General features: G+C 40.5%; 1 protein-coding gene across 6 annotated transcripts in view; it reads left to right on the forward strand.

Moving 5' to 3' along the window:
- NINL (ninein like) overlaps window positions 1-26,313 on the forward strand; it is a 140,668-nt gene that overhangs the window by 3,808 nt on the left and 110,547 nt on the right. The window contains exon 1 of one of the 6 annotated variants that reach the window (XM_077866019.1): window positions 16,397-16,470. The exons of the other annotated variants lie outside the window; for them this stretch is intronic. The gene's annotated coding sequence lies outside the window, so the exon portion shown is untranslated. Of the gene's footprint in view, window positions 1-16,396; window positions 16,471-26,313 lie in introns of those variants that run through there. 6 annotated transcript variants of the gene reach the window in all.

Raw genomic sequence — 26,313 nt, forward strand, 5'->3', positions numbered from 1 at the left:
TTGAGCACTCCCTGGGGCATGGCAACCTGCTCTCAAAGTCTGACTGAGCAGACCATTCTATTGATTTTTAAATAATGTGTAACTGTTTATGAAATTCCTGTGCCATTTAAACTAAACCCCAAATCAGTGACCATTTCATTACATTAGTTGATGTTGGTTCTTATGTTTGGTCTGATGCCACCTGTGACCCTGAGGGAGACCCCACATGCCCCAGTGTGAATGACATTCCCAGGAGGTTGCTCTGGCAGGACCACGTGGTGGCTGACAGAAGCTACAGTCCCAATCCCAATATCAGACTTAACCGTTTAATGTTATTTCCTTGGGCACACACATGATGCCCACCAATGCAAAGCAGAACTCTTAACACATGGAATTTGAGTTGCCAATTCCCTTACTTCTCACTCGCCTCATACATCTAGACAAATTGTGTAAGTCACAGTTTTGTATCAGCACTGAAAATTCTTGACTTTCTTTTAAATGTACAGAAATGATCTAGTCGCTGAGGCAGTGACATATAGTAGAAATCTCACATGCTAGGAGGCAGAGAATCTGCAAAGAGCCTATCCAGATCCTGGTGCACCCTTCAGGGCCATGTGATTCTGAGCATAACCCCCTGTTTTCAGGATGGGGATAAGAGCATGCCCCAGCTCAGCACACTGTTATGAGGACTACATGGAAGAGTTTACTGAAAGCAGAGAACAGAGGCTGGCACACAGTGAGTGCACAATTTTGAAACAAATCATCAAAAAAATTAGGTCTAAAAAATTAAAAAAGTAAATAAAAACAAATCACCTAGAGACCAGGGCTCCATTTCTGACACCAGCATGGCCAGTGCACAAGCCATACAGAGGGCCTAGGGGATACAGTCTACTGTGTGGGGAGCCACATAAGCCCTCCAGTGACCAGGTACCCAAAGCCTGACCTCCGTAGCCCCCATGCACCCTGCTTCCACAGAGTAGCAGCCAGGAAGTGTGGGGTCTATCACAGACCAAGGTGGGGTAGTCCCCTTCCAGCTGGTTCAATGGCCCAGAAGCCAATGACACAGAGGCCACTGGGTGTGTTACTCCTCATTCTTAGAGAGTCACAGAAGCCAACCTCCCTCTTCCTCCAGTGGTAAGACAGCTACCATCAACATGACAATGTGTGAAAAGGAGCAGCCTGGGCCCCTAAATATTGGTTCAGCCCAGTCAGTTCAGTGCTTGACTCCCCAGCACTGAAACTCTGCTCAGCCGACAGTTTGCTTGACATTCTCTCTCCTTCCTCCCCCTCCCCCATGTACATGCTCTCTCTTTCTCTAACTAAATAAATAAGTAAAATCTTTTTAAAAAAGATTTATTCATTTGAGAGAGAGAGAATGAGCAGTGGGGAGGGGCCGAGGGAGAGGGAGAAGCATGCTCCCCACTGAGCAGTTAGCCCCACATGGAGCTCAATCCCAGGACCCTGAGATCATGACCTGAGCCGAAGGCATATACTTAACTGAGCCACCTAGGCACCTCTAAATAAATAAAATCTTTTAAAAAAATTCTCATAATTCACATTCTTATAAAAGCTAATTGCCCTGTTGTGCATGCCATCCTAACTAACGATCAAAGTGAATATCACCTGTAAAGAGACTTCAGTGTGCCTCCTAGATGAGGGGACTGAGAAGGGCTACCTCACCCACCTCACCCTGGGGGCATTGCTGCCATAACCTGACTCTCTGTGTGGAGACATTAGACAAACTCCATTTGTGTGATGTTCTACAGAGTAACTAACTGGCCTCTGTACTCTGCAAAACTTTCAAGGTCAGGAAACACGAAGAGTGAGGAACTAAAGGGACCTGACACTTGTATACACTACTTGACCCTGGAATGGGGCCAGGAAGGGGGCAGGAAAGCTATAAAAGACATTATTGGGACAATGGACAGAATTTGAATGTGAATGATAGAATAGACAATAGTATTATGATATCAGGTTCACATTGCCTGAGTTTGATCTTTCCATTCTACTGTCACTGTGTCCTTGAGTTTGGTAAGCACATGCTGATATTTAGAGATGGTGGGCACAAAGTATGAAACAATCAAAGAAGGAAGGAGGTAGAAAATGGTATCTATTATATCCTTTATATATATATATTATCTATTATATTATTTATGCCTATTGCATGATAAATGGGGCAAAGTGAGGACAACTGGTGGAGCTCCCTGGGTAAAGGGTATTAGGGAATTCTTTGTACCGTTCTTGCAACTTTTCTATAAACTAGAAATTATATCAGAATAAAAAGTTACAAAAATGTTTATTATGTATTCACTGCAATCTAAATACCTTTTTTTTCTTGTTATAATGTCTCTGAATGTGGGATGCATCTTGCAATCCTTGCTGCCTTAGTATTGTGTCAGATTTTGATAGCAGGGTTTTGTTTTTAAGTTATTGGTTTTAGAATCATTGATACCCTGGGTTTGATGAAGTGTGGTATTTTCTCTGACTTTGTTGTCTGAAGAGGTTAGGATAAAAAGAAGACAATCCTTCCAGTAGTTTTGTGTGTACAGCTTTTTTGTTCCGTTGTGCTTCATAGTAGGCCAGACGTCCAGCTGCCTTTGCTCATTCCCCATCGGTCCTTACAGATGTTTCAAACTCAACACATTCCAGCTGGACTCCTGTCTTCGCTTCCAGCGCTCAGAACTGCTCCTCCTTTGTGTTTCCTGACTCAGGGAGCAGAAACCTGATTTTTAGCCAGTGATGGCCTAGGAATGACCCCATGGCTTCCGGTGCGTAGGGAACTGTCCCCTTTGTGTGAGGAGATGGGTCAGTGGGAGGCCCTCACCCAGTCTCACCTCATGGCACGTACTAGTTCTAGTGCGGCCAGTTTCTTGAAGCGTCTTTGTACTCTAAATGTCCGTGCCTCATTTTCCCTATTTGTTGAGTAAGAACGGCCTTCCCAAATCTGTTAAGATAATGGACCAGGCAACTTAAGGTAGAATAAAACTCAAATTCTGTGACTTGAAATGGGAGAGCTTTTTAAACACTTAACTAGAATCATTCAAGGAGCTGAGTCCTGTTAAGCAGACGCCCTGTGGGGACAGGTGTGTGGCCAGGCTCTTGTTTCTTGACTCCCAGCGCTTGCTCCTAGATTTCTGTCCAGTTCTGGGGTGAGTCAGGAGCAGGTTGAGTTGGGCATTGGATGCTCACCAGGGGCTGCCAGGTGCCAGCGGCCTGGTGTTCCTGAGCTCCTCTGCACCGGGGCCACCAGTCACTACAGTGTTGGAGTTTTCTGTAGCAGAGCATCAAGTCTCATCAGCTCCTGAGCCCCACATGTGTCAGGTGTGCAAAGGGTTCTGTCCCAAGTGTTATTTTGCATCAGCCCGGGTTTACAGCATTTTATTTTAGTTTATTTTGTTTGGCATGGACTTCAAGCAGCTGCAATAGCAAAACACAGTGATTTCCCCAGGGCCTGTTTCTTGGGCTGTCTTGTTTTATCTGCATTGAAGACGAGTAGTTCTTGGCAATTCTTATTTTTTCTTTCTTTCTTTCTTTCTTTCTTTCTTTCTTTCTTTCTTTCTTTCTTTCTTTCTTTCTTTCTTCTTTCTTTCTTTTCTCATTCATTCATTCATTCATTCATTCATTTATTAATTAGTTCTTGGCAATTCTGAATCTGCTTTTATGGCCATGGAGTAGTTGCTGTTGACACTGACCTTCACAGCAGGCTCATTCTTTAGAAATAGAAATACAAAATCTTCAGTCCACTGCTGGATTCTGTGGACTTTTAAATATGTGTAAAGAACAGAGAAGACCAACATGTGCCTTTTGCTCTTGATTATGTGGCTGGAATTTTAGATGTGAAAAGTGGGACAATAATGCTGGTGGGTGGGCGGGGGGGATTGTTAACGGTTTTCTAAGTAAATCTTATTGGTTGTACTATTTTATTTTATTTTATTCTCTTATATTCTTTATAGCCAATATGCAACAAAAATTACACCCTGGTTCTGGTGAAGAGAAGATATCTCACTGTTTCATAGCAGATAACTAGAAATGGATTGGGACATGGAATGTTTGGTTGAAGTATTGCTTTGTAATTTGGGGGACTATGCAAGTTAATGTTCTTTCCTTATGATTAGATTTACTAATATAAAATTCTTGTGTAACATTAGGTTTGGTTTAGAACTGGAAGAGACATTTCCCCATATATTCTGGATTTCAGAGTCCTGCACTTAGGCATGGAAAAACTTTTTTTAATATTCAAAACTTTGTATATTTGGATATTATTAGTAGACATGAGGCAGAATGTAAAGGTTGGTAGTTCTGACTGTGGAATTAGACCTCAATATGTGTTCGTTTACTAGCTATGTGACTTAGGGCAAGTACTTAACCTTTCTGTGCTTCAGTATCCTCGCCTTCAGTATGGGATAACAGTGGTGCCTCCCTCACAAGGCTAATAAATTCCTAGGTGTTTAGGAATGTGCCCATCATATGATGAGCTCAAGAAATACTAGTTTTGTATTATCCAAAGACTATTTGGCAAAAGCAAGCAACTTACTGAGGGGTCAGAGGTAGAGACCTCCTTCCTGTGCAGAACTTACACAGCTGGGAGTAGAGGGTTAAGAAAATCTCATAGTGCCCTTCTTATTTTTCTCCTTCAACCTTTAAAGGTCACTTGACTGAAATAAAAATAAATAACAACAATCATCCCACAAAAAGAAATGTCATAAGGGCAAAATATGCAAATACTCCAAAAAATAATAAATTCGGTACTTAAAGGAAAAAAAAAAAACCTTATTAATCAAGACCCTATTACCCTCCAAGTTGTGTGCTCATTTCCTGTGGTGTGTATTTTGTGGACTTAAAATGGGAGCATGTGCTGGCCTTCTGTTTTGTTCAGGGTTTTTCCGCCTCTCCCTTCCCCTCCCCCCGTCTGACACATTCTTTGATTGGGATGTCACCACTGCAGTAATTTTGGGTCTTTTTTTAAACTGACAGGTGTTGGGCAGCCCCGGTGGCGCAGCGGTTTGGTGCGGCCTGCAGCCTGGGGTGTGATCCTGGAGACCCAGGATCGAGTCCCACATCGGGCTCCCTGCATGGAGCCTGCTTCTCCCTGTGTCTCTGCCCCTCTCTCTGTCTATGAATAAATAAATAAAATCTTAAAAAAAAAATAAACTGACAGGTGTTTGTGTGTTGGAGTTTACAGGCTTGTCTGTTTCTATAAACCATGGTGTGCTGAGGTGTTTCCCTTTTGTTAGGTTTTTTATTTTGTTCTGAGCAATTAGATACTTTCAGGTAGCATTCTATGAAGAATTGCAGTCTTCCTGTATTGTTTCTCTGTGGGTATAAAATGTACACATCTTCCTTTTTTCCTGCAGCCCTGCTCTGCCTACCACCACCCACTCATATTGCTGGTGGGTAAGTGTGCATTTGGGTCTCCAGTCATATCTTCCCCACTGGCTCCTCTGTGCAGGGGCTGTGGCAAGGCCTGCCCTCCATCCTGGCATGCCAGATGTATGGAATCACGTCACCCATGCCCTGGTGTGAAAACCTCTTAAGTTGTTTTAATTTGGGTTTCTTTACTGACCAGGAAGATTATGCCTATTAAATGTTTGCTTATTTTTTTTGTAATGAAAAGCAAGATTCTGCAGTTAGGTAGTCAGTCTCCTTTCCTGGATTTCTTGACAGTATTGTTCTTCCCAGAGTGAGAATGCTGAAGCAAGCAGCGGGCTTCCTCCTTTTACTCACCTCCTGGTCCGTATTTGCTAATAATGTGTCAGCTATGAGGTTGCACAGTAGCATGCAGGTAACATCCACTTGCTCAGCTTCTCAAACATTATAGAAAATACAAAAAGTGTGCATATGAATTCTCTTCTGGAATTTCTAGCATTTGATAGAGAATCAAATGGTCCACCTGGCTAATGATAAAACTCTGGGTGGTTCTGTGACCAGTAATATTTCTCAAATGATAAGGGTTGTGGGAGCTCACATTCCCGGATGCGTTTTGTACAACAGCATTCAGGAAAGAGTCCGACCGTTCTGCATGCCTCCGTGCTTGCCCTAGTGCCAACACTCGCCTTTTACTTCAAAGAGAAATCTAGGTTACTAGTCATCAGTACCTGTTTGTCTCTCTCGAGATCTATCTGCACTCACATCTCCCCTCTCCCTCACAGTGGCCTCCCGGGAGGAGGTGACCCACCTACCTCCATTTGTCCAAGATATGGGCTGCTGCTGTGGGATGGGAGGGAGATTGCAGCTTCCCAGACCAGCATTCCACACCATTGCTGCTCAGATTGGAGTGAGATTGAGACCCTTTGGGAAGTTAATGATCTCAGACCCTCAGAGTTTGTGAACTGAAATTATTTTGTTCAATAAAACCTAGGTATAAATGCCTTAGCATTTATAAACCTGCAGCAGGATAATTAACTGAAATAGAATACATGTTTTATTCTGTTTTTCTTTTTCTTTCTTTTTTTTTCTTTTCATTCCAAGACAGCAGCTGACATCTACTTGGTGTTCTCTTGCATTCAGAGACCTTTATGTTGGAGAGCTAAAGGCACAGGTTTTTGGAAAAGGATCTCCCTCTCCTTAAAAAATATTAGATGTGCTAAAATTGACTCATAAGTGTGTATGTCTAGTGTGTACAGTTCTGGAAGTTGAAACAGGTATAAATTTGTAATCATCACGACAATGAGAACAGAACAGTTTCATCCCCCAAAACACACACTTGCTGCCCCTTTGTGGTCCTTAATCCTGCCCACCTGTTTGCTGACCCTTTCCCAGAATGTCACATTAATGGAATCTTATACAACATGTATCCTGTCCAAACTGGCTTCTTTCTCTCAGTCTTTGTGTTCCTTTTATTAATCAGTAGCATTCAGGGTGAGGATGGATGTCAATCCATTCACCAGTTGGAGGATGTTAGGATAGTGTCCAGTTTTTACAGTTGTGTATACAGACGCTACAAACATGTGTCATACAGATTTTGCGTGAACATGTTTTTGCTTTTTCTAGGGTAAATACTGAGGTATGGGGTTGCCGAGTCATACAGTAAGGCTGTTTAATTTGGAACTGCTTTCTTTCCAGAGTGACTTTACCATTTTGCATTTCTAGCAGCAATGTATGACAGTTTCATTTGTTCACCTTGCCAGTTGCTGATACTGGAATTTCTTAAAAATTTTAATGTTAGGGGGATCCCTAGATGGCTCGGCGGTTTAGTGCCTGCCTTCGGCCCAGGGTGTGATCCTGGAGTTCCGGGATCGAGTCCCGCATCGAGTTCCCTGCATGGAGCCTGCTTCTCCCTCTGCCTCTCTCTCTCTCTCTGTCTCTCATGAATAAATAAATAAAATCTTAAAAAAATTTTTTTTAATGTTAGCTATTTTAACAGACGTGTAGTGGTATCTCATTACAGTTTTTTTTTTTCTTATTTATTTTAAAGAGAATGAGAGAGAGAGAGAGGGAAATACAGACTTTCTGCTGAGCAGAGAGACCAACATGGAGCTGCATCTTGGAAGCCTGGGTTCATGACCTGAGCCAAAGGCAGACACTTAACTGAATGAGCCACCCAGGCCTCGCTCATTACTGTTTTAATTTGGATTTTCCTAATGGTGAATGATGTTGAACATCTTCTCCTGTGCTTATTTCCATCCATGTGTTTTCTTTGGAAGTGTGTCAGTTCTAATGTTTTCCAAGCTTTTTTTTTTTTTTTTTTAATTGGGTTGTTTCTAACTGTTCAGTTTTGATAGTTCTTATATATTCTCTATGCAAACTCATTGTGGGATATGTGGTTTGCATTTGTGGTTGGCGACTTGTCTTTTCATTCTCTGAGCAGAACCTTACAGCAAAAAGTTTTAATTTTGCTGCAATCCAATTTATTGATGTGTCTTGTATAGATTTTACTTTTTGTGTCTTATTTTAAAAAGTTCAGGCCATTAAGATTTCCCTCTGTGTTTTTTCTTTTTTTTTTTAAACTTATTAACTTATTTATTTATTTATTTGAGACAGAGAGAGAGAGAGAGAGGGGGGCAGAGACACAGGAGGAGGGAGAAGCAGGCTCCATGCCGGGAACCTGATGTGGGACTTGATCCCGGGACTCCAGGATCACGCCCTGGGCCAAAGGCAGGCGCTAAACCGCTGAGCCACCCAGGGATCCCCTGTGTTTTTTTCTAATAGTGCTGTACTTTTACATTTTTGTGTTTAGTGTGATGATAAATTTTGAGTTAAGGGGCACCTGGATGGCTCAGTCAGTTGAGCATCTGCCTTCTGCTCAGGTCATGATCCTGGGATTGATGAGCCCGGTCCAGTTCCCTGTGCAGTGGGGAGTCGCTTCTCCCTTTCCCTCTTCCCCTCCCTACCACTTGCTTGTGCTTTGTGTGCATGCACTTTCTTTCTCTTTCTCAAATAAACAAACTTTAAAAAAATTAAAATTTTTGCATTAAGTTTTGTACTAGGTATGAGGTTTACATTGAAGGGCTGTTTTTTCTTTGCATGTAGATATTTGATTGTTCCAATACCATTAATTGAAGAGGCTATTCTTTATTGAATTTTTTTGCAATTTTGTCAGATCAAAGGGCTGTATTTATGAGTCTGTTAATGGATCCTCTGTAATCTGGTTCATTTATGTATGTGTGTATGTGTTTATCCCTTTACTAGTACCACTCTCTCGATACTAGAGCTTTAAAGTAACTTTTTTTCTTTTTTTAATTTAAAGTCAATTAGCCAACATATAGTACATCGTTAGTTTCAGATGTAGAGTTCATTTATTCATCAGTTGCATATAATAGCCAGTTCTTATCACATCATGTGCCCTCCTTAATGCCTGTCACCTGATTACCCCATTCCCTTACCTTCCCTCCAGCAACCCACCCTTTATTTCCTACAGTTAACAGCCTCCTATGGTTTATCTCTCTCTGATTTCTTCCTGTTCCATTTTCACTCCCTTCCTTTATGATCCTCTGCACTGTTTCTTATATTCCACATGAGTGAAACCATATGATAATTGTGTTTCTCTGACTGACTTATTTCACTCAGCATAATACCTTCCGGTTCCATCCAGGTCAATGTAAATGTTAAAATTTCATCCTTTTTTTTTTTTTAATAAGTTTTTTTTTTTTAATTTATTTATTCAGAGAGAGAGAGAAACTGACAGGCAGAGACACAGGCAGAGGGAGAAGCGGGCTCCATGCAGGGAGCCCGACGCGGGACTTGATCCTGGGTCTCCAGGATCACACCCCAGGCTGCAGGCAGCGCTAAACCGCTACGCCACCGGGCGTGCCCAATTTCATCCTTTTTGATGGCCGAGTAATATTCCTCTGTGTGTGTATGTGTGTGCACGTGCGCGCCACATCTTCTTTATCCATTCATCTGTTTGTGGACCTCTGGGATCTTTCCACAGTTTGGCTATTGTGGACATTGCTGCTATGAACACGGGGGTTGCAGGTGTCCTGTCAGTTCTTTTTTTTTTTTTTTTGTCCTGTCATTTCACTACATCTGTATCTTTGGGGTAAATACCTAGTAGTGCAATTGCTGGGTCATAGGGTAGCTTTATTTTTAACTCCTTGAGGAACATCCACACAGTTTTCCAGATTGGCTGTACCAGTTGACATTCCCACCAACAGTGCAAGAGGGTTCCCCTTTCTCCACATCATCTCCAACATTTGTTGTTTCTTGTCCTGTTAATTTTCCCCATTCTCACTGGTGTGAGGTGGTATCTCATTGTGGTTTTGATTTGTATTTCCCTGATGGCAAGTGATGCGGAGCATTTCTTCATGTGCTTCTTGGCGATTTGTATATCTTTTCTGGAGAAATGTCTGTTTGTGTCTTCTGCCCATTTCTTGACTGTATTATTTGCTGTTGGGTTTGATAAATTCTTCATAGATCTTGGATACTAGCCTTAACGTAACTCTTAAAATAGGTAAGGTGGATTCTTCAGTTCCATTCTTTTTTTGTTGAAATCCTTTGCTGTTCTAGTTCTTTGCCTTTCCGTGTGCATTTTAAAACCTACTTGTCGGGTAGCCTGGGTGACTCAGTGGTTTATCGCTGCCTTCAGCCCAGGGTGGGATCCTGGAGTCCTGGGATCGAGTCCCACATCGGGCTCCCTGCATGGAGCCTGCTTCTCCCTCTGCGTGTGTCTCTGCCTCTCTCTCTCTGTGTTTGTGTGTGTCTGTCATGAATAAATAAATAAAATTAAAAAAAAACCTACTTGTCTATCAATTCTGCTGGGGTTTCTGTTGAAATTAGGTTAAATCTGTAGCTCAGTTTAAGGAGAATTGATAATTATATTGTGTTTTCCAATTCATAAAAAATGGTATAAAATCTTAAAGAAAAACAAAATAAAACAGTGGATGTGTCTGTTTCTCCTTGCAGTTTTTTTTTTTTTTTTTTAAGATTTTATTTATTTATTCATGAGAGACACAGAGAGAGGCAGAGACACACAGACAGAGGGAGAAGCAGGCTCCATGCAGGGAGCTTGATGCAGGGACTCCAGGATCACGACCTGGGCTGAAGGCAGATGCTGAACCGCGGAGTCACCCAGGCGCCCCTTTAAGGTGAATTTCTTGTAGACAAAATGTGATTCTTGATCTCAGATTTGTGAGTTGGGTGTGGAGCCTACTTTAAATAAATAAATTTTAAAAATGTGTTTTTGTGTGTTTATAGCAGTTGGATCTCATTTTTCTATCCACCCTGACAGTCTTGTCTTTTGATCATTTAGACCATTCACACTGAAAGTGATTATTGATATAGTTACATCAGTAACTACCATATTTGTAATTGTCCATTGCATGTATTCCTTGTTTTCTTTTTTTCTAAAAAGTATTTATTTGAGAGCAGGGGCGGGCGTTGGGGGAGAGCAGAGAGAAAAACAGAGGGAGGACAAGCAGATTCTGTGCTGTGTGCACACAGTCCACTGGAGGGCTGGATCCCACAACCCTGAGATTGTGACCTGAGATGCAATCAAGAGTCAGATGTTCAACCAACTACGCCACCCAAGTGTCCCTCTTTTTTTTTTAATAAAAATTTTATTTTTAAGTAATCTCTATACCCAGTGTGGGGCTTAAACTTACAACCCCAAAATCAAGAGTCACATGCTCCACCAACTGAACCAGCCAGGTACCCCTTGTTTCCTTTCTTTTTCTTTTTTAAAGAGGGAGAAGCAGGCTCCTCACAGGGGAGCCCAATGTGGGACTCCATCCCGGGTCCCAAGGGTCATGCCCTGGGCTGAAGGTGGCACTAAACCAGTGACCCACCCGGGCTGCCCTGTTTCCTTTTTTTTTAATTTCTTTTTTTCCCCTGCCTTCTCTCTCTCTCTCTCTCTTTTTTTTTTTTTTTTAAGATTTTTATTCATTTGAGACACACACACACACACAGAGAGGCAGAGACACAGGCAGAGGGAGAAGCAGGTTTCATGCAAGGAGCCCGACATAGGACTCGATTGTGGGTCTCCAGGATCACGCCCTGGGCTGAGGGCAGCGCTAAACCGCTGAGCCACTCGGGCTGCCCGCCTTCTCTGTTTTTAATCGAGCATTTAATGTGATTCTGTTTTCTTTCCTCTCTTATCATATCAATTATTTTGAAAAGAAATTTATTTATTTTAAAAAATATTTTATTTATTTATTCATGAGAGACACACAGAGAGAGGCAGACACAGGAAGACACAGGAAGAAGAGAGAGGAGAAGCAGGCTCCATGCATAGAGCCTGACGCAGGACCCAATCTCAGGACACCAGGATCACGCCCTGAGCCAAAGGCAGATGCTCAACTCCTGAGCCACCCAGGCATCCCTGAAAACAATTTTTTTAAAAAAGATTTTATTTATTTATTCATGAGAATACAGTGAGAGGAGAGAGAGAGACAGAGACACAGACAGAGGGAGAAGCATGCTCCATGCAGGGAGTCCAACATGGGACTGGATCCCGGGTCTCCAGGATCACTCCCAGGGCTGAAGGCGGCGCTAAACCGCGGAGCCACCCAGGCTGCCCCCTGAAAAGAATTTTATTTTTATTTTTTATTTATTTATTTTTAAAATAATTTTTACGTATTTATTCATAGAGACAGAGAGAGAGAGAGAGAGGCAGAGACACAGGCAGAGGGAGAAGCAGGCCCCATGCAGAGAGCCCGAGGTGGGACTCGATCCGGGGTCTCCAGGATCACGCCCTGGGCTGCAAGCGGCGCTAAACCGCTGCACCACCGGGGCTGCCCTGAAAAGAATTTTAATGGTAGCTCTGGAGTTTGCAATATACGATTACAACTACAGGCAGCCTTTGAACAATGTTGAAGGGTAGGGGCCTGCCCTGCAGCAGTTGAAACTGTGTGTTAACTTTTGAGTCCCCAAAAACTTAACTAATGGCCTGGTATTGATTGGACACCTTACCCATAATAAGAGTTGACTAGGGGATCTCCGGGCGGCTCAGCGGTTTGGCGCCTGCCTTCCGCCCAGGGTGTGATCCTGGAGTCCTGGGATCGAGTCCCCCATCAGGCTCCCTACATGGAGCCTGGTTCTCCCTCTGCCTGTGTCTCTGCCTCTCTCTCTCTCTCTCTCTCTGTGACTATCATAAATAAATTAAAAAAAAAAAAAAAAGAAATCTTGCCATTTGAAACAATGTGGATGGAACTGTAGGATATTATGCAAAGCAAAATAAGATCAGAGGAAGATAATTATCATATGATCTTATGTAGAATTTAAGAGCCAAAACAAAGGATATTGGAGGAAGAGAGGAAAAAATAAAACAAGATGAAATCAGAGAGGGAGACAAACCATAAGAGACTCTTTATCATAGGAAACAACCCGAAGTTTGCTGGTGGGGGTGTCTGGGGGACCAGGGTAACTGGGTGATGTAATGAGGACTGGGTGTTATATAAGACTGATGAATTACTGACTTCTGCCTCTGAAACCAATAATACATTATATGTTAATTGAATTTAAATAAAAAATTTTAAAAATAAAATTAAAAAATACAAAAATAAAGCAAAAATTCTTTTAAGAAAAAATCATAAGGGAGAGAATACACATTTACAGTACTATATTTATTTTTAAAAATCTGTATATAAGTGGACCCATGCAGTTCAAATGTAATTGTCCAAGGGTTAGTTGTAATCTGTGTCCACTTTCAGATAACTGTAGCACTTTACAGATAGTGAAAAGCACCTCAGGACAGAATATTACCAATTCCTTCCCCCCCATTCCTTATAATATTGCTGTCATTTGTTTCATTTATCCATAAGCTGTAATCACCCAGTAGGTTGTTGCTACGTTGAGTTTGAACAGTTATCTATGAAATCAGTTAATAAGAAAAAAAGGAGTTTTTATTTACCTTCATTTATTCTTGATTGGTTTTGGAGAAGTTGGATGTAATTCTTTACTTTGCTTCTCTATAGGGTTAAAGAACAAATATCCAGTTGAGTGTATTAGAAGATATAATTGGCTCTATTAAGAAATTTATGAATTGAGGCAGCATCCTATCTAGCAAGTAGAGAGGAGCTCAGAGGAGTTGTACAAAATAGATTTTTTATAGGAAAGAGGATGGGGCAAGAAAGTTACTAGCAAAAAAGAAAGAGAGGATTGTTTCAGGCAAGGTCACCTTCCCTTAGAGGAAATGCAGGGGGAAGGTGGATTACCTCATCTTCCTTTGGGAGGTGGCAAAGGCCCATGGGACAGATTGCCTTGGGTGCTGATCAGAAAGTTATGACCAGATAAGACTTCTTTTCTGGAGCAGGTTGAAAGTGCAATTAAGTTAGGTATTGAAACCTGGTTTGGTGACTTGGCCCAACTGCCACCATTTTGAGTCTGTGGTTTCTTTTCAACAATAGGTAAGGTATTTTTTCCCCTCTGGATTTTTTTCATGATTTGTCTTTGGTTTCCTGTATTTTGAATATATGTATAGGTGTAGGTTTTTCTGGGTATTTATTTTGGTTGGGGTCCTCTGAGCCTCCTGGATATGTGGTTTGGGATCTGCCATGAATTTTGGAAAATTCTCACAAATTAGTACTTCAAATGTTCCCTCTCCTTTCTGTGTTCCTTCTCTTTCTCATATTCCAATTATGCACGTATTTCAGTGTACTGGTGAGTGTGTCAAAAGCATTCCTCATTTCTTTTATAGTATTTTGATTCCTGGGATTTCCTGTTGATTCTTTATTAGAGTTTTCATCTCTCTGTTTATATTCCCTGTTTTTATAGGTTGTCCATTCTTACGTTAGAGCTCCTAGCATATTAATAATAGTTATTGTAAATTCCTGATCATTGTGAAATCTTTTCCATATCTGAATTGAGTTCATGTTTACCTTGTCTCCTTGGACTGTATTTTTTTTTTCTGTTGTGCCCAAGATCGCGAATCCGAGAAACCACCAAGGAGCCGACACCAATGCAAGTGCACGAGGGTTTATTAGCAAGCTCGAGCTTGGGTCCAAGTATACCCGACACAGCGGAGCAGGGACTTGGACCCCGGAGTGGGTTACAGCTGGGTTTTTTATAGGCTGGTCTAGGGGATTTTCAGAAGGGATGGAAGAATTTCTCAAGTTCTGTTTACATTTTGATATGGGGCTTTCAAGGGCATTGAGCTCTGTTCTCATTCTAAGATGGGGCTTTCTACCAGGGCGTGGGCTCTGCTGTCTTTTTGATATGGGATTCTCTGCTGAGGGCAATTCTGAGCTCTGTTGTCTTTCTGATATGGGATTACCTGCCCAGGACATTGAGGACATTCTGCAGTTTTTCCCATAAAGTTCAGCTCTTATTCACAGGGGCCTAAGATGGCTGTACTTGTGCTAATGCTAAACTTTAGGTGGGATGGCCTTAATTTTTCTCAGCCTCCACATTTCTTGCTATTAGCACACCTTGTAATTAAAAAAAAAAAAAAAGGATTTATTTGTTAGAGTAAGGGGAAGAATAGAGGATGAGGGAAAAACTTCAGTAGACTTCATGCCAAGTGTGGGGAGTCTGACTCGAGGCTTGATCTCAAGATCCAAAGATCATGACCTGAGCCAAAACCAGGAGTTGGATGCTTAACCGATAGAGCCACCCAGGAGCCCACACTATGTGCTTTTTGTTAAAAGTGGGACTTGACACCTGGGGGAATAGGATTGAAGTAAAAAGACCTTTAGTGTGAGGTTTTGTGTATCTGGGTCGGACTTAGGCTGTGTTTAGTGTTTGATGTTTGCTGTAGTTGTAGATGTCAGAGGCTTCAGATTCTCTTCAGGTGTGCTTTTTTTTTTTTTTTTTAAATCTGTCTACCATTTTTTAGTTTCCCCAGAAATTCCATCTGAAATGGAGTCCGCATCTTAAGTTTCTCAGTTGTAATCCATTGCTGTGATACTGGAGCCCTGTTGATGTGATGAGCTGTTGGGCACGGAAAGCATTCTGCAGTCCTGTGAGTCAAGTCTCAGTGTTTTGTTGGCCTTGGAGTGTGCCTTTGGAAAGACTTTCTTGGAGTGTGCCTTGGAGTGTACCTTTGGAAAGACTTTCTCAGCCTTTGGGTTTTTTTTGTTTTGTTTCTCCTCCCTATCATGAGACAGGTTAGTGGCGGCCCCAGTTGTCATCCTTCCCCTGGGTGAGATAAGGCTTTGATAAAGTAGTTTTCCTTGTGGGAGGGCCTTTGGTATGGGAGAGTTTTCAAGACAGTGACTTTTCTCTGGGTGCATTTCAAAATGGTTAGTTTTAATCTCACTTCTGTCCAAAGCCTGAGGGATTTTCTTTCCCTACAGTCTACACCATGAGAAGCAGGTGGGGCCTGCTGGAGGAACAACTGATGAAAGTGTGTTTTCCCCCCTTTCTTCAGGACTCTGCCCAGGAGTTCCAAACTCCACTTTCCACAGTCTGCCTCCAGCACTTGTCGTTACTGTTTATACGTTTAACCAGTCAAGGGCTCTGGAGGGTTCTGTTCCAGCAAAGCTGTGGTTCTCTGTATGCCCAGATCTGTCTCTGGTTTTTAGGGTAGTAGTTTTCCCTGTGACCTCATTCTGATGGACTCAAAACAGCCTGCTTATTTTCATTTTGTTCAGCCTTTTTTCTTGTGGAGTGGACTGGTGCTCTTCATATGTTGGAACTGATATAAGAAGTTAGTTTTGTCAGTTTTTGCTTCGAGCTTTGTTGGCCTGTTTTTAGGTATTTGGTAGTCTCCTTTTATCTGTGGGGGATACTTTCCAAGACCCCCAGTGGATGCCTGAAGCTGTGGATCAGACCGAACCCTGTATGTACTGTTTTTTCCTTTATGTATGTGTATACCTATGATAAAGTTTAACTTAAAATGAGGTACAATAAGAGATTGATTAAGAACGTTAATAACCAAATAGAGCAATTATAAAAACATACTGTCTTATGTGAATATTATCTCTTTTTCTCAAAATGTCTTACTGAGCTGTACTTGCCCTTGTGACGAGAAGAGATAAAATAGGCATTTTGATGTAGTGTTAGCTTACTGTTGACCTTCTTACCACAGGTCAGCAAGATCATCTACTTTCAGACCTCGGCTGATACCCTGGAAAAGTGAAACTGTGGATAAGGGAGAACTACTGTATTTACATTTAGGTTTGTTATGTCTTCTTGGTGAATGGACATTTTGAAATCATTAGTGAATGTTCCTCTTTATTACTGGTAATTTTCCTTACTCCAAAGACTGCTTCTCCTGATATTAATTTACTCCACATTAAAAAAAATAGCATCCTTCTACTTATATTGGAAGTGGATTTCTTATAGAGAACATGTTTTTGGGTCTTCTTAAAAAAATTTCAATCCAATAGTTCCTGTTTATCAGTGTGTTTAGACCATTTACATTTAATGTAACTATTAATATGTTTGGATTATTTCAATCATTTTATTATTTGTATTCTCTCTGTCCTGTGTTGTGTGTATATGTACTGAAGTACAGTTGACATATAATTGATCCCTATGTTTTTATTTTTCTCCCTTTCCTGGATTGCTTGAATGTTTTTTAGTACTTTATTTTAATCTGTTGAGATTTTTAATTATGTATCTCTGTATAGTTGTTTTAGTAGTAGTTCTAGGGAATTACAGTATTCATATTTAACTTTTCTGTCCACTTAGAAATAAGATGCAAGGCACCTGCGTGGCTCAGTCAGTTGAGCATCTGACTCTTGGTTTTGGCTCAGGTCATGATCCGGTGTCATGAGATCGAGCCCTGAGTTGGGCTCCATGTGCTGATGAGCCTGTGAAGTCTGCTTGAGATTCTTTTCCCTTCCCTCTCTCATCCTCTCCCTCCTCGTCTGTTCCCCCCCTCCCACTCTCTCTCTCTAATAAATAAAATCTTAAAAAAAAAAAAAAAGAATGATGTGGGGTGCCTGGATAGCTTAGTTGGTTATATGTCCAACTCTTGATTTTTGACTCAGGTCATGATATTGAGCCCTGCATCAGGCTCTGCACTGAGCATGGAACCTGCTTAAGATTCTCTCTCTTCTTCTTCCTTTGCTCCTCTGAGAAGGAAAGAAAGAAGGAGGGAGGGAGGAAAGGAAGAAGGAAGGAAGGAAGTAAAGAAAGAAAGGGAGGGAGAGAAAGGAAAGGAAGGAAAAGGAGGGAAGGGAGAAAGGAAAGGAAAGGAAAAAGGAAAGGAAAAGAGGAAAGGAAGAAAGAAAGAAAGAAAATGATGCCACTTCAGGTAGAACATAGAAACCATACTACCACATAGGTTCCTTTACTTATATGTTACATCTTTATAACATTGAAGATTGCTGCAGTGTTATGTTTTTGCTTTGTGCTATCATAACCTGTTGTAAAGAACTCAAGAGAAGAAAAAGTCTTTTACTCTCAAATAGCTATTTGACATTTCTATTGCTCCTCCTTAATTCCTAAAATTCCATTTTCCCTCTGGTATCATTTCCCTTCCATCAGAAGAGTTTTCTTTAGTCATTTATTTTAGAACAGGTCTGTTGGTGACAAATCTTCTTAGTTTATCTTTACTTGACAATCTGTTTCTTTCATTTTCATATCTGAGAGAAATTTTGCCATCGTCATTCATAGACAGCTGCTTCCTTCTCCATCTGTTAGGGAGACTAGACAGTGAGTATTTTGGTAATGGGCATTAAACATCATGAGAGAGATCCCTGAAAACTAGGAAAGGAATAGGGTACTGTAGGCTCCTAGAGAAGAGGTTTTCAGCCTGTTTGTTGAAGATTCTGGGGAATTACAGGCTCTCAGAGGGTGAGGTTAACAGCTGATGGAACACGATGCCAGCCCCCAGGCCTTGGCTCAGCAAAAATTCCTGTGCCCATTTTGGCACAGATATATGAAGGCCACCTGACTTCCAGGGTCATGAGCTGCCTACTGACTTAAGACAAGTTGATCCTTTACAAATTTTAGGTTCCTTTTGCTAGAGGAGATCTGCCACATAGGAAGTCAAAAATACATGAGAGTTAGTTATTCCCCCCTCATAACCTTGCTTCTGCCCATTTTAAGTTGGACTTTTTGGTTTTTTTGAGGGGTGTTGATTTGTATTAGTTTTTTATATGTTTTGGATAGTAACCCTTTATTGGATATGTCATTTGCAAATATCTTCTCCCATTAATAGGTTGCCTTTTAGTTTTGTTGATTATTTCCTTTGCTGTGCAGAAGCTTTTTATTTTGATGTAGTCTCAATAGTTTATTTTGTTTTTATTTCCCTTGCCCTAAGATACATATCTAGAGAAACGTTGCTGCAGCTAATGTCAGAGAAATTACTGCCTGTGCTCTTTTCTAGGATTTTTGTGGTTTCAGGTCTCACATTTAGGTCTTTAATCCATTTTAAGTATAATTTTGTGTATTATGAAAAAAAGTGGCCCACTTTCATTGTTGTATATAGCTGTCCAGTTTTCCCAATGCCATTTGTTGAAGAGACTGTCTTTTTCCAGTTGGATATCCTTTCTTGTTTTGTGGAAGATTAATTGACCATATAATTGTGGGTTTATTTCTGGGTTTCCTATTCTGCTCTATTGGTCTGTGTGTCATTTTTGTGCCAATACCATACTGTTTTGATTACCACAACTTTGTAATATAGAAGTCTGGAATTACGATACCTCCACTTTTTTCTTTTTCGAGATTGATTTGGTTATTCGGGGTCTTTTGTGATTCCATACAAATTTTAGGGTTGGTATTTTCTTGTGAAAAATGCTGTTGGTATTTTGATAGAGACTGCACTAAATATGTGGATTGCTTTGGGTAGTGTAGACATTTTAACAATATTCTTCTAATCATGAGAGTGGAATGCCTTTTCATCTCTTTGTGTTGATTTCAATTTCTTTTATCAATGTTTAATAGTTTTCAGAGTATAGGTCTTTCACTTCTTTGGTGAGGTTTATTCCTAGATATTTTATTATTTTTGGTGTAATAGTAAATGGGATTATTTTCTTAATATCTCTTTCTGCTGCTTTATTATTAGTATATAAGAATGCTACACATTTCTGAAGATTGATTTTGTATCCTGTGACTTTCCTGAATTCATTAATCAGTTCTTAGTAGTTTTTTGGTGGAGTCTTTCAGGTTTTCTATATACAGTATCATATCATCTGCCAATACTGAAAGTTTTACTTTTTCCTTACTGATTTGGATGCTACTTTTATTTCTTTTTCTTGTCTGATTGCTGCAGCTAGGACTTCCAGTGCTGTGTTGGATAAAAGTGGAGAGTGGACATCTCTGTCTTGTTCCTGACCTTAAGTTCTCGGTTATCCTCCATTGAGGATGATGCTAGTTGTGGATTTTTCATATATGGCCTTTATCATGTTAGAGTATGTTCCCTTTAGGCCTACTTTGTTGAGAGTTTTTATCATGAATGGATGTTATGTTTTGTCAGATGCTTTTTCAGCATCTATTGAAATGATCATATGGTTTTTATCCTTTCTCATTGATGTGGTATGTCTCATTGATTGATTTGTAAATATTGAGCTATCCTTGCATTTCTGGAATAAATCCCAGTTGATCATGGTGAATGATTCTTTTGATATATTGTTGGATTTGGTTTGCTAGTATTTTGTTGAGGAATTTTGCATCTGTGTTCATCAGAGAAACTGTTGTACAGTTCTCTATTTTGGTTGTGTCTTTACCTGGTTTTGGTATCAGGGTACTGCTGACCTCATAGAAGTTTTCCTTCTATTTTTTGGAATAGCTTAATAAGAATGGGTATTAACTTTTCTTTAAATGTTTGGTAGAATTGCCTTTGAAGCCATTTAGTCCTGGACTTTTGTTTGATGAGAGTATTAGAAAGGACCTCCACGGATGTCCTAACTTTTGCACAACCTGAAGTAAGGATCTGGGAATCCCAGTAATAGAGATTGGCTTTCTTTCCATTTTAGTGGGGTAGACCCAGAACCAAGTTTAACTTAAAAAAAGACATTTTTCACATAAGTAAATTTGTGGAATAGATTTCATATCTTTTACACAATTGTGCAATCAAAATATAGTTACTATTTAAGTACTAATAAAACTATTAGAATCAAATTAATGTTAATTTTCTTTTTTAAAAAAATTTTTATTTATTTATGATAGTCACACAGAGAGAGAGAGAGAGAGGCAGAGACATAGGCAGAGGGAGAAGCAGACTCCATGCACCGGGAGCCCCACGTGGGATTCGATCCCGGGTCTCCAGGATCGCGCCCTGGGCCAAAGGCAGGCGCCAAACCGCTGCGCCACCCGGGGATCCCTATTAATTTTCTATAATAAATAATGTCATCTGCCAGAACAAAATCTCCACAGTACACATGACTATATCCTGACTGCTATGGTATTGGTGCTCTTGGTTTGACATGTCTCTGCCATGGTTTGCTGCCACTGTCCCTGACTGCCTTCACCCCCACCCCTGCCCTCCTGTGGGCCTCCACCCCCATCCCCTCAAGCCCTGCTGGTCCGCAGGCCTCCACCACCAGACACCAGGTGGTTGCTTATGTCTTCTTTTTTTTTTTTTTTTTTTTAATTTTTATTTATTTATGATAGTCACACAGAGAGAGCGAGAGAGGCAGAGACACAGGCAGAGGGAGAAACAGGCTCCATGCACCGGGAGCCCGATGTGGGATTCGATCCCGGGTCTCCAGGATCGCGCCCTGGGCCAAAGGCAGGCGCTAAACCGCTGCGCCACCCAGGGATCCCTGCTTATGTCTTCTGACTCACATAGTGGGCTATGATGTTACTTGGTGTTCAAACTGCATAATATGAATTAAGTTTGCCTCTGGTCTTTCCGTATTAGCCAGGAAACTAGAATAGAACTGCTTGGCACTAACTCATTCATAACTCAAATGCTAGTGCTAGCACTGAATTTTTGAGGCAGAACTCAGTTGAAAGGTGATTACAGATTGAAAAAGTAATTTACCTTCACAGAGAAAACTATGACGTCGAGAACGTGTAAGACTAGAGTTTGGGAAGCCCTGTTCATAGCTTTATCTCCCACCTTAGTGTGGACAGTGTGGAGAGCAAGGATTCTGCATAGTGCTGCCATAATTGGTGAATCTCCAGGGTGTTGAATCATTGTTAAAATATTCTGAATAAACTTCGTAAAATTAGTGTATTGGAATGGCCTGTGTTTTAGCTTCAGGACAAAAATACCATAAGTTCATACCTTACACTGGTCGGGATACTGGATGAGGATAGTCCAAGAAGCTTGCCTGTCAAATCTGTCCTTTTTGGCTCTTCCTCCTGACTTGGTGACCTCAGTCTTCTTGGACTTTATGCTCTCCTGTGACTGAGCAAAGCCCATCATCAGCCTTCTTCTTCCATGAGGTGACACTGGGGCATTGAGTGCTAGCTTTTTTGAAATCGTCAGATATTTCTCTTGGGTATTATGGTAATAAAAAATTTTTTTCCTTTCCCATTAAGGAAATTTCAGGCTTTATAAGCACGCAGGGGAACCCTTGGGGGCTCAGGGACTCCCTGAAATCATTTGAGGCATGTTTAGCTGGTTCTGAAGCATGTGTGTACAGACCATTGGTGGGTACCTTCATATGTGCAGAAGAGTCACTTTCTCAGAGACTCTTTCCCGGTTCACCCTACTTAAGGTGCCCAACTCACTCCTGTTCTCTTTCTCTTCATACTACTTATCACCATTTATTATTTGCATGTTTATTGTATGTGTCTGCCCCCACTAGAATGTAAGCTGTACAAGGTGAAAGATTTTGTCTTATTTTATTGCAGTATCCCAAGGTTATGTTTTGATGCCTGGCGCATAATAGTACTCAATAAATATTTATTGAATGAAAAAAATATTGTTTTGCAATTTACTTTGTAACTTTTTTAAAGATTTTATTTATTAAAAAAAAAGATTTTATTTATTCATGAGAGACACACAGAGAGAGGCAGAGACGTAGACAGAGGGAGAAGCAGGCTCCCTGCAGGCATCCCTATTTTGTAACTTTTAAAAAATAAACTAGTGCTGACTTACTGTGGAGTTGGCTTATGTAGAGGTACCAGGCACCTCCTCCCTTTTATTTATTTTTATTTTTTTATTTTTTTTATTTTTTATTTATTTTTTTTTTACCTCCTCCCTTTTAAAGTACTCTCTGTAGTTTTGGCTTAATCCTGATCTTCCTTCTGCTCCCACGGCCAAGCTGAGCACACTGTATTACCTGGGGTAGTTTGATGGGAGTGAACGTGCTCTGGGTCCCTGGATCCTTAGGGTGGAGGAGCTCAGCCTCCAATAAGGCTTTGTTCCCATGAATGAGGCTCCTGGATTTGCAGCTGCCTCCCCATGCTGTCCCTGCCCTTTCTGGCATCATGGATGGGCTCATAGGATGGATAATCACTTACTTATGTTGAACAGGCTCTTACAGGTCTCTTGAGACAGACAGAACCTTGCAGGCAATCACTGAAAAGTAACAGTTTTACAAAACACATAAAACCCTGGAGAATTTCATAAGGCCACAGAATAGCCTCCTGGGAAAAGCAGAAGATGCAGACTTAGGTCTTTCCTCTGTTGCTGGGTATTAGGAAATGAATAAAGGACTTTCTAGGTGTCTGCTGCTTTGTGTTTGGGGACATGGCTTTCATCCACTTCTTACTGAGTTTTGTTGACAGTACTAAAAAAAAATTGTACTTGGATATTCTGCACTTTTGACTAATGACTCATGGTTGGCCCTACACACATTTCTAAAGAGAACTTGAACTTCTCATCAGTAACCACCTTGGTGGGGTGCCTGGCTGGCCCAGTCAGTAGACCATGCGAGTCAAGTGTGCAACTCTTGATCTCGGAGTTGTGAATTTGAGCCCTTTGTTGGGTGTAGAAATTACTTTTAAAAAAATAAAATCTTAAAAAAAAAAAATCTTGGTTCTATTGAGTAGAAAATTTTAAAAACTAAGAGGAAAGAGTAAGGTCACTGTGCTTTGGGAAGAATGGAATGGTTTTGAATGAATCTCCATGCTTGGTAAAGTATGTTTAAAAGGAGAAAGACATCAGGACAAATGATCTTGCTCAGCTTCTTTAAGAAGACTTGAGTGCTAATAAAAACCCTTGTATGTTTCAAGGAGATGAAATATACATATATATATTATTAAATGCTTAACAATTGCTTATTACACTGGCATATTTATTTTTAGACAAGTTGGTGGATGGTGTCATTTAGATCATTTGTCTTTATTAATTCTTTTTTTAAATTTTTTTATTTTTTAAATTAAAAAAAAATTTTTTTATTAATTCTTTTTTTTGGATCTAGTTCTATCAGCTGCCAAAAAACTAGCGTTAAAATTTTCCTTTTTTTTTTTTAATTTATTTATGACAGACCCAGAGAGAGAGGCAGAGACACAAGGCAGAGGGAGAAGCAGGCGCCATGCAGGGAGCCCAACATGAGACTCAATCCTGGGTTTCCAGGATCACACCCCAGGCCGAAGGCGGTGCTAAACTGCTAGGCCACTGGCGCTGCCCGCTTTATTTATTTATTTTTTTTTTTAAGATTTTATTTATTTATTAATGAGAGACAGAGAGAGAGAGAGGCAGAGACACAGGCAGAGGGAGAAGCAGGCTCCATGCAGGGAGCCTGACGTGGGACTTGATTCCGGGACTCCAGGATCATGCCCTGGGCCGAAGGCAGGCACTAAACCGCTGAGCCACCTGGGCTGCCAAGCGTTAAAATTTCCAACCGTGATTGTGGACTTGCTTAGTTCTTTTTCTCATTCAGTGTATTTGAGGTATTTTGTGTATTTTGTGAGTCATTTGTGTATTTTGAGAGTCTGCTGTTAGGCACTTAAATATTTATGATATGTTTTCCTCCTTAATTATTAAAATGAAAAGTCTATCTTTGGTAATACTGTACCTCTGGAAATCTATTAGTATAGCCTCTTTAGCACTCATATGTTTATAGTATGGCAGGGGTTCCAGCCACTTTTAAAAAATATAGCCTTGTTGAGATACAATTTACATACCATATAATTCACCCATTTAACATGTATAATTCAGTGGTTTTTAGAATATTCTCAGAGTTGTGCAACCATTACCACAAAAAATTTAGAACTGTGTCATCACCTCAAAAGAAACCCACGTTAGCAGTCACTCCCCATTCTTTCCAACACCCCTCCCCCCCCCCATCAGCCCTAGGCAACCACTAATTTACTTTTTGTCTCTACAGATTTGCCTATTCTGGACATTTCATAGAAATGGAAACATGGTGTATGTGGTCTTTTGTGAATGGCTTCTTTCCCTTGGCATCATGCTTTCAAGATTTATAAATAATGGAGCGCACATCAGGATTTCATCTAACCATTTTATTTTATTTTATCTTATTTAATATTTAATATACTTTGTTTTTTAGAACAGTTGTAGGTTTACAGCAAAGTTGAATAGCAAGTACCAGACACACAGCCTCCTCTGTTATCAGCATCCCTCCAAGTGTGGCACACTTCTTATGCTGATGCACAGTTTTCACCCAGAGTCCATAGTTTACATTAGGATTCATTCTCTGTGTTTTATATCCTATACGTTCTGAAAATGTATAATGGGGGCACTTGGGTGACTCAGTGGGTTAAGCAACTGCCTTTGGCTCAGGTCATGATCTTGGGGTCCTGGGATTGAGCCCCGTGTTGGGTCCCTGCTCAGCAGGGAGCCTGCTTCTCTCTCTCCCTCTGACCCTCCACCCCACTTGTGCTGTCTCTCTCTGTCTCAAATAAATAAAATCTTTTTTTAAAAAAAGAAAGAAAATGTGTAATGATATCATATAGAATAGTTTCAGTGCCTTAAATCTTCAGTGCTTTGTTCAGTTCCTCTCATCCCCACCCCTGGCAACCACTGATCTTTTTATTGTCTCCACAATTTTATCTTGTCCAGAACAGCATACAGTTGGAATTACATTGTATAGCATTTTCGTGTTGTTTTCCTTCACTTCAATATGCTTTTAGGATTCCTCCCTATCTTTTCATGGTGATAGCTCATCGCTTTTTAGCCCTGGTCACTACCAAGTTTTGGCAATTATGCATAAAGTTGCTATAAGTGCTTGTTTGCTGGCTTTTGTGTGGACTTTAATTTTTCATTCATTTGGATAAATACCAAGGAGTACAGGGGTAAGAATATTTCAGTTTCTAGTTTTGTAAGAAACTGCCAAGCTGTCTTCCAGAGAGGCTGTCCCATGTTGCATTCCCACTATCAGTGAAGGAGTGTTCCTGTTGCTGTACCTCCTGGCCTGCATTTTGTATTGTCAGCATTTTGGATTTTGGCCATTCTAATAGATATGTAGTAGAATTTCATTTTAATTTGCAATTCTTAATGACATAGGATGTTGAATATGTTTTCATATGCTTTTTTGCCATTTGTGTATCTTCTTTGGTGATGGCTGTGTTGATATCTTTTGGCCCATTTTATAATGGGTTAATTCATTTTCTTAGTGTTGAGTTTTAAGAGCTCTTTGTATCATTTGAATAGTAGGTAGTACTTTATCAGATACATCTTTTTGCAAATATTTTCTCCCAGTTTGTGTCTTCTCATTCTCTTTGGAGTATCTTTCACAGAACAGATGTTTCAATTTTAGCTAAGTCTGGCTTACCAGTCATTTTTTCCATGGATTGTGCCTTTGATGTTGTAACAAAGTTAGTGCAAGACCCAAAGTCCGCTAGGTTCTTTCCTGTGCTATCTTCTAGGAGTTTTATGAGTGCATTTTACATTTAGGTTGTGATTCACTTTGAGTTAATTTTTGTGAAAGATTTTAAAGTCTTTATCTAGAAAGAGGAATTTTTTCTTGCATGTCCAGTTGTTTCAGCACCATTTGTTGAAAAATTATGCTTTCTCCACTATTTGCCTTTGCTCTTTTGTCAAAGACGAGTTAACAGTATTTGTGTGGTTCCATTTCTGAGCTCTTTTCTGACCCCTAGGCCTATTTCTGTCTTCTGTAATCAATGCCATACTGTCTCGATTACTGTAGCTTTGTAGAAATTCTTGAAGTGGAGTAATGTATTCCTTTGACTTGGTTCTTCTTCAGTGTT

Source organism: Canis aureus, chromosome 22, assembly GCF_053574225.1.
Source record: "Canis aureus isolate CA01 chromosome 22, VMU_Caureus_v.1.0, whole genome shotgun sequence".
In the NCBI taxonomy this organism is placed as follows: Eukaryota; Metazoa; Chordata; class Mammalia; order Carnivora; family Canidae; genus Canis; species Canis aureus.